The sequence below is a fragment of the Poromitra crassiceps genome, assembly GCF_964638095.1.
Source record: "Poromitra crassiceps genome assembly, chromosome: 11".
Taxonomy (NCBI): domain Eukaryota; kingdom Metazoa; phylum Chordata; class Actinopteri; order Beryciformes; family Melamphaidae; genus Poromitra; species Poromitra crassiceps.
The window spans coordinates 45,193,150-45,201,675 of NC_139643.1; the positions used below are offsets into that span (position 1 = coordinate 45,193,150).

Below are 8,526 nucleotides of genomic sequence, written 5' to 3' on the forward strand. Positions count from 1 at the left end.
CAATCTGGTCAAGTGCAGCCAGGGGGCGTCATGCAAGCCACAATTCTGAGGGGGCAACATTCGTCGGTGGCGACGTTTTGGCTGTTTTTCTAAAATAGTTCATTCAGTTTGAACCATCAATATTTGCTCCTTTTCTCATTGCAATCATTGCCATCCAAATAATAAACAATAAAACCTTCTTCCAGCGGCTCCGTGTCCTTATAATAATAATAATGCCACATGCAGCAAGCAGCTCCCGCAACTCTTTTCTTTCTTCACCATTTTCCCTATTTTGCCAAGCACAAAACTCACGACTTCAATTCACTGTGGCTTCCCTTCATTGCTTATTGTCTCTTCTCTTTGGGAGCTTGTCGGCTATTTGTCTTTTTGTCCCCAGCTGAATGCTACTCCTGCTGCAGCGGCGAACTCATTTCCCCCGTGGGGATCGATAAAGTGTCATCTCATCTAAAGAGCGATGCTGCGCGGCCCTGCGGTCCGGGCCGTACGTGGCCCTGGTAATCCAGACGCCGGCTGTCTCACTCGGTAATTGCGTGAAGCATCAGATGCCGATCTACAGTAGATGGGCCTTTTTTTTCCTGAGTTAACTGAAAATACAGTAGGTCATTTCAGATGGAATTTGTCCTGGGGTACAGCCGGAGAAAATCTGTGATATGTTGCTTCCACATGAGATTGAATTTCCATGGTCTGAGGTAAAAAAGGTGGTGGTTGGGGGGGGTTGCCGGGTGCCTCATCGGGGACATCATCGGCCGCAGAGATGTCTGCCTTCTCTTGAATACAATGGAACTGGATGGCACTCGGCTTGTGGTGCTCGAAGCACCAAAAAAAATACATTTGAAAAACTCAACAGCATTCCAGAAATCATGACCCGGTTACTCAAGATAATGCACAGACTTTGTTGTGAGCAGTTTCATGTAGGAACAATTTTCTTTTGCAGTCTCATGTAGGAACTAGCTAGCAGCTAGCGGGTGTAGTTCGGTCAAAAGAAAATAGTTCCTCCATGAAACTGCTCATAACAAGGTCTGTGAATTATCTTGAGTAACGGGGTCATGATTTCTGGAAAGAGACATTCCTGTTGAGTTTTTCAAATGTATTTCTTTGGCACTTTGAGCACCACAAGCCAAGTGCCATCCAGTTCCATTGTATTAGAGAGAAGGCAGAAACTGGGGCCGATATCTCCAAAACTCAGGCCACTAACACAAAACGATATAAGATGGATAAATAGCACCACAGGTGAGAGGGAATATATGTATTTTGGATTTTAAGGTGAGCTGTTCCTTTAACGTTGGTTCCCATGGTCAGAAAAAGTCGCCAGATTTGTCGCTAGTCGCTTTTGAGAAATAAAGTCGTCGGGGGGGCGTCTGAAAAGTCGCTATAAATATAGCGACAAACTCGCCAGGTTGGCAACAGTGATTACAGTTACTAGGTGCCTCATTAAAGCTGTCATCAATAACACGATCAAGCTCATATTGGTATTATTGTTTGACGTATAAGCGCACAACTAAGAAAAAGTGCCAAAAAATACAAAAAGGGAGGATGCTTAATTTAGCATGAGAGGCAGCACATGATATTCACAAGGTAAATACAATGTTTCATCAAGTATAATTACTATTTTGACAGCTGGTGATCTTTTCTGTATGAGGAAGAAAGTACACTTTTCTTCAAAAGCCGCCAACGCGATGTCACAGTGCTGTCATTGCATCGTGTTAGAATGAGACATTTTGAGCTTTCCAGCCACAGCACATTAAGATCTGAGTGATCCAATTTAAGACTATAGCAGCCATATGTTACACCGTCACAGCACGTCAACAACAGGGCTGCTTCACATTCAGTTACGTCTACAACTTAATCATCTCCAATCATGAGAGCAAGCTGACAGCAACACTTCTCCAAAGAAGCAATCCGATTATAATCACTTTACCCCACTTAGTGCATACATGCTGAACAATGTGTGTTATAACAGCGTGGGTGCAGTGTAGAGATGTGTGTTAACAGCATGTTTGTCAGTGTAGAGCCACCTTGACAACAGTGTTTAAACTGCCCAAATCTGATGTTTGGCATGTCCAGTTTGGAGTCAGATTTGACCCAAGTCTGTGATTTTAAATGAGACTCAAATTGTATGATAGGTGCGTCACAGTCCGACCACGCATGGCCATCAACACAGTTTTCAAAACTGTCTTTTTCACTAACCATACATCACACACGGCATTGCCATCACAGAAACCAAAATGGAGAACAAACGGTGACCTTTTGGTCTCCATTTTGGTTTCTGCCGATGGCGTGAAGGCAAAGCTCCATTCTGGGTTGGCAGCTTTTTGTTTTGGCTCCGTATATTTGCAAAACCTGCCATCAGTTACCGTATGTACACATGCCTACGCCGTTACCACGGCAACCGATGCAGATAGCTTGACGGTGCCTGAACACAGATCCGACCTCATCACTTGCAAATAACTGTGTGGACAGTCAGGCTTATATACAGTGCAGATCATCCTCACACAGTGCAGACCATCCTCTCACAGTGCAGATCATCCTCACACAGTGCAGACCATCCTAACACAGTGCAGACCATCCTCACACAGTGTAGACCATCCTAACACAGTGTAGACCATCCTCACACAGTGTAGACCATCCTAACACAGTGTAGACCATCCTCACACAGTGCAGACCATCCTAACACAGTGCAGACCATCCTCACACAGTGCAGACCATCCTCACACAGTGCAGACCATCCTCACACAGTGCAGACCATCCTAACACAGTGCAGACCATCCTCACACAGTGTAGACCATATTCACACAGTGCAGACCATCCTCACACAGTGTAGACCATCCTAACACAGTGTAGACCATCCTAACACAGTGCAGACCATCCTCACACAGTGTAGACCATCCTCACACAGTGCAGACCATCCTAACACAGTGCAGACCATCCTAACACAGTGCAGACCATCCTAACACAGTGTAGACCATCCTAACACAGTGCAGACCATCCTAACACAGTGCAGACCATCCTCACACAGTGTAGACCATATTCACACAGTGCAGACCATCCTCACACAGTGTAGACCATCCTAACACAGTGTAGACCATCCTAACACAGTGCAGACCATCCTCACACAGTGTAGACCATCCTCACACAGTGTAGACCATCCTCACACAGTGTAGACCATCCTAACACAGTGTAGACCATCCTCACACAGTGCAGACCATCCTCACACAGTGTAGACCATCCTCACACAGTGTAGACTATCCTCACACAGTGTAGACCATCCTCACACAGTGTAGACTATCCTCACACAGTGCAGACCATCCTCACAAGAAAAGCAACAACACTATTTTCCAGGGTGTGAAAATGACAAATGTTGTCGTTAGCCGTGACTGCTCGAGGTCACGTGACCACAGTTTCATATTTACATAGACTGCTTGAGGTCACGTGACCACAGTTTCATATTTAAATAGACTGCAACAAAGTAAGGGAGTGTGGGGGGGGGGGGGGATTTCATCATTTTAGGGGCAAGGCCATGTGGCCTTCAGGGTCACAAATTTCTTTTAGGGCACAAGGCCACATGCCAGGGCACAAAGACAATTGCTCTATTGACATCGTGAAGAGCGATTTTTCTGAAATGTGTGTTAAAATCAGTGATGGGAATGAGGGGGAACGCCTGGAACAGAGTTCCCAGAGTAAACGTTGAGAGGGAACGATGAGAACGAGAGGGGGAACAGCATTCCTCCTCAGGTTCCCCTTAAAAAGTGTCTTTCAATGCAGAGCAGAGCAGTTAAAGGCTTGAATAATGTTCTTACCAAATGATCACAGGAAAACACAGATATAATTTCAAAGTGCAAGTTTAATAATTTCTCTGTTAATCTTAACAAGTAAATAATCTGTTTCAACATGAGTTTAAAGTTAAAATTCCTACACTTTTTTTGGTGTTTTCAAAAGAGAACATCTGTAAACGCATGTGTCTGTAAAGGTGACAACTGGAACATATCAACCCCCGATGTTAAAGTCGTTATTTTCTACATTCATGCAAGTGTTATGTATGTACTTCCTGGAATTAATCAGAAGACATTTTATTCATTCTTGGGGATTTTTTTTTTTAATATTTGCAAACATTCACTTTGATTACTCATTCAATCACTAAAGAAAATAGAAATACACAACAATAAGAACTATATAGGCCACACAACAGTTTATGTTTTCATATGAATACATGTGTTTGGATACTCGCTATCACTCACTGATATATCGCAAAGAAAAGAGCGCCACCTACAGGAAATCAAACATCATGAACAGAAAATTCAACTTGGAAAAAGACATCAGTCCCGCCCACACAAAGATGGAGAGAAAACACACACACACACACACACACACACACACACACACACACACACACACACACACACACACACACACACACACACACACACACAGTTGCTTTAATAAGTCCTGTCTACTTGAGCTTACACAGCTCAGCAGTGGCTCCAGGGTAAAAACACATCAGTCCAGGATGGAGAGGCTGGGTGAATGTGGTCTGGACTCTGTGGAGGAAAGTCATGGCTTCAGAGACGCTGTAGAAGGACAGAATACCTGCTCTGTGATCCAGGTACACTCCTACTCTGGAGGACAGAGGGCCTGAGATGTAAGTTACGATACTCTTATGTATGAAGTGACAACTACTACTGTGACAATCTAATGACCAAGACTTGTCTTTGTTTCCAAATATACTTTCATCCTCTGTTCTGCAAATATCTTTATATGAGACTGCTACCTCCCGCTCCACTCCACCTCCCAGTAACAACGTCCAGTCAGACCCTCTCTACTCAGGACCTGACAGCAGTAAGTGAATCTGTCTGTGTCTGGGTGACTAGAATATGACTGTTCTTCACTCATGCGTGTTGCTTTTCTGTTCCCCTCAGATAATAACAGCCCTGTGTGTGCTGTGTTTGGATCCCATGTGATCTGACGTGAATATTGTAAGAAGTCAGCTCTGGTTGTGGCAATAAAACATCCACTTCGGTCACGGTCAGTGAGATCTTAGGTTTATCTCCGGCCTCTGACACAGCTGCAGTCACATCCTCAAAGTACGCCAGAGGACGGGTATCGATCCTGGGTGAGTCTGTAGATTGACTGAGACGTGACAGCGAGGGGTAACTGTGTAGGAAGTGGATGTCATCCTCTGTGTGTGAGAGCTGCTCCAGCTCAGCATCTTTCCTCCTCAGCTCAGAGATCTCCTGCTTCAGCTTCTCCTGAAGTTCTTCAACCCGACTCACTTCATCTTTCTGCTGGGATCTGATCTGCTGCTTCACCTCAAAGCTTCTCTTCTCAATGAGACGGACCAGCTCAGTGAAGTTCTTCTCACTGTCCATCACTGCTTCATCAGCAAAGAGATTCATAGCCTTCAGGTTCTGTTGAAGCACCTTTACGTCTTTCTCTCTGCCCTGGAGTCTCTTCTGGATTTTTTGCCGATTCACCCCGAGCTCTTTCTGCCTCTCTGCCCTTTCTGCAGCAGCTGAGACTGTGTCGTGTCCCTTATGTTCGTCCACGGAGCAGAGATAACAGATACACTGCTGATCAGTACGGCAGAACATCTTCATCACCTCGTCGTGACGAGAGCAGATGTTCTCCTGAAGCTTCACGGTGGCTTCCACCAGCCTGTGTTTCTTTAATGGATCATAGTGAGGCTGGAGCTGCTGCTGACAGTAAGAGGCCAGACTCACCAGACAGGACTTGAGGGCTTTCAGCTTTCTCCCAGTGCAGAAATCACAGCCCACATCTTCAGGTCCAGCATAGCAGTGATCAGGAGGAGCAGCTTGGAGTCCGGTCTGCCTCAGGTCCTCCACCAACTCTGGTAACATGGTGTTTTTCACCAGGACAGGCCTCGGTGTGAAGGTCTGTCTGCACTGGGGGCAGCTGTGGATTTTCTTCTGATCCTCTTCATCCCAGCAGTCTTTAATACAGCTCATGCAGTAGCTGTGCCCACAGGGAATAGTCACTGGATCCTTCAGTAGATCCAGACAGATCGAACAGCAGAATTTCTCCCCGTCCAGCTGAATTCCTTGCTGTGCCATTTCACTTCTCAGTGACAGTGAGTCAGATAGGTTCACTTCCACTGAACTGAACCAAGCGGGGCTCTGCTCCAAACCAAACATCTGTTGTTTTCTTCATGTTCATGTGCTGATCTGCAGTGAATGGGCTGGTCAGCTCTTGCACTTCACAGCATGTTTACACCCATCTTTAAACTGGCAGATCTGTGAAAGGGGAGGAACAGGAAATATGTGGAGAGAATAGAACTGGCTGTGTTTGAGGGAGGGGTTATCAGGCTTTGCTTTATTCCAGGAAGAGGAGCGTTAAAGAGGCAGTGTGTGTTTAAATACAAACTTAAAATCAATCTCTCTCCCCCCTTATCCCCCTCACTTTAAAGGGATAGTTCGGTTTGTTTGAAGTTGGGTCCTATCAGCTAGTCACATACACTAACGCAATTAGGTACAGTGTTCTGGACGCTGAGCGCAGTGTCTAACGAGATCCGGCACCCAGAGGAGCAGCCTCGCGCAGCCTCACCAGCTTTTTCTCTCTCAGTACTGGGGGTCAACAACTAAAACGTAATTTAGCCACCTAAAACAACGCCCACCTAAACAAATCGATATCTGTGTACATGCACGCTCTATTTTGACAATTTTCAGCGCTTTACTTTTCCGCAAAACAGCAGTTTCATTCGGCACTGCTTTTTCTCCCAGCCGTACAACCACCGTATTCCTCCGCTAAAGCCAGCACAGAGCACAGAGCCGCGGTTTACAAAACAGGAAGAAGAGAAATAAAACACTGACTTACTTTAGAGACAACAAGTCACCTGGCCTCTCTGGTCTGGGTCGTTTTCCACAATTTATCCTGGGAATGGTGAATAAGGTCAGCAGCCAGGGCACCCAGGCATTTAGGCAGCAGGCGCATCTTTCTGCCTGTTCACTCTCTGCAAAAGTTCCTCTTCTGTATTCTCTCTGGTTCATAATTGTATCCTCTTGTCACCAAGGTGAATGGCATATCATCCTCGCTATCAAAATCACTCATATTTTCGTCCGTGTATTCTATTTGTTGTGTCTTCAAACCGGGAGAAATAAAATAGCCTACCCCCAAATAACTGCGGAGTAATCCAGTGCTGCGGCTCTGACCTGGCTTTTAGCGGAGGAACACGGTAGTTGTACGGTTTGGAGAAAAAGCAGTGCCGAATGAAACTGCTGTTTTGCGGAAAAGTAAAGCGCTGAAAATTGTCAAAATAGAGCGTGCATGTACATGGATATCGATTTGTTTAGGTGGGCGTTGTTTTAGGTGGCTAAATTACAGTTATAGTTTTAGTTGTTGACCCCCAGTACTGAGAGAGAAAAAGCTGGTGAGGCTGCGCGAGGCTGCTCCTCTGGGTGCCGGATCTCGTTAGACACTGCGCTCAGCGTCCAGAACACTGTACCTAATTACGTTGGTGTATGTGACTAGCTGATAGGACCCAACTTCAAACAAACCGAACTATCCCTTTAAGTGCAACATTTCAAAATAAAGTTCCAAAGCCTGGTTAAATTTAAGTTAAATTTAAAATGGTTCATGGATTACATTCTAATCTAACAAACCTATCAATTTAAATGTCAAGCACGTTACCGTGGAAACAATTAAGTTTAGCCCAAAATCACAAATCAGAGTGAGGGGGTCCCCGGTATATTTTCTATCTTGTAAGCCTTAAGGGGTCCTTGGCTGAAAAACATTTGAGAGCCTCTGCTTTACGGTGATGTCAGTAAACAACTGACTTTATAACAAAGAAAACCAAAGAGACAAGAGAGGAAAAAGGTGCAACGTTGTCAACTACAACATGAAGTATTTGTGGAAAAGATGTTTTCAGGTTATTCTAGCAGCAAATAGAGTCGGGACGGGAGGTCGATTCTCATATTGGGGAACTAGAAGGCAGAAGAGTAGAGTCAGAGCAGCATGATGACTGGGCGGGCAGATTGAAGGGAGTTTAAGTATGCTTTCTGTAATTGCATGTAATTGCATTTCTGTAATGCAGTTCATAATGGCACACTGTGTGTCATCATCAGACACAGTCATATGCTGACCGTGGTGTGTGTGCTTCAGTATAGAGCAGCTGCTGTGATTCACACCAGAGAGCGAGCCGGATAAACACACGTCGTGATGTGACTCGAGACCCCACTTCTGCAAATCGTGCGTCGTCAGTCGTCGCATTGGAAAAGTTGGCGAGTGTGTGTATGACGGCCATGTTGGCCTGTGCTGCCCTGGAGTGACACATGGCTAAAGCCTGAAGGAAGATGATGACGTGTATTGAAGCTGAGATCAGAGATGACAGCGTCCTGTCTGCTCTGTCAATGTGAAGTCTCCTCCCTGTTACAATGTTACATCCTCACAGTGATGGGCAAGCTACTTGGAAAATGTAGTAAGCTAAGCTATCAATTACTCTGGATTAAATATAGCTAAACTACATTGAAGCTAACCCCCAGAGAAATGTAGCAAGCCAAGCTACAAGCAACATGGCAA

The 8,526-nt window shown here is 45.2% G+C and overlaps 1 pseudogene across 1 annotated transcript; it reads right to left on the reverse strand.

Annotated features, from left to right (window-relative positions):
• Positions 1-4,447: 4,447 nt before the first annotated feature.
• LOC310785051 (E3 ubiquitin/ISG15 ligase TRIM25-like) lies at positions 4,448-6,065 on the reverse strand (annotated as a pseudogene). Its single transcript has one exon. The product of its transcript is annotated as an E3 ubiquitin/ISG15 ligase TRIM25-like (transcript).
• Between the last annotated feature and the right edge of the window lie 2,461 nt (positions 6,066-8,526).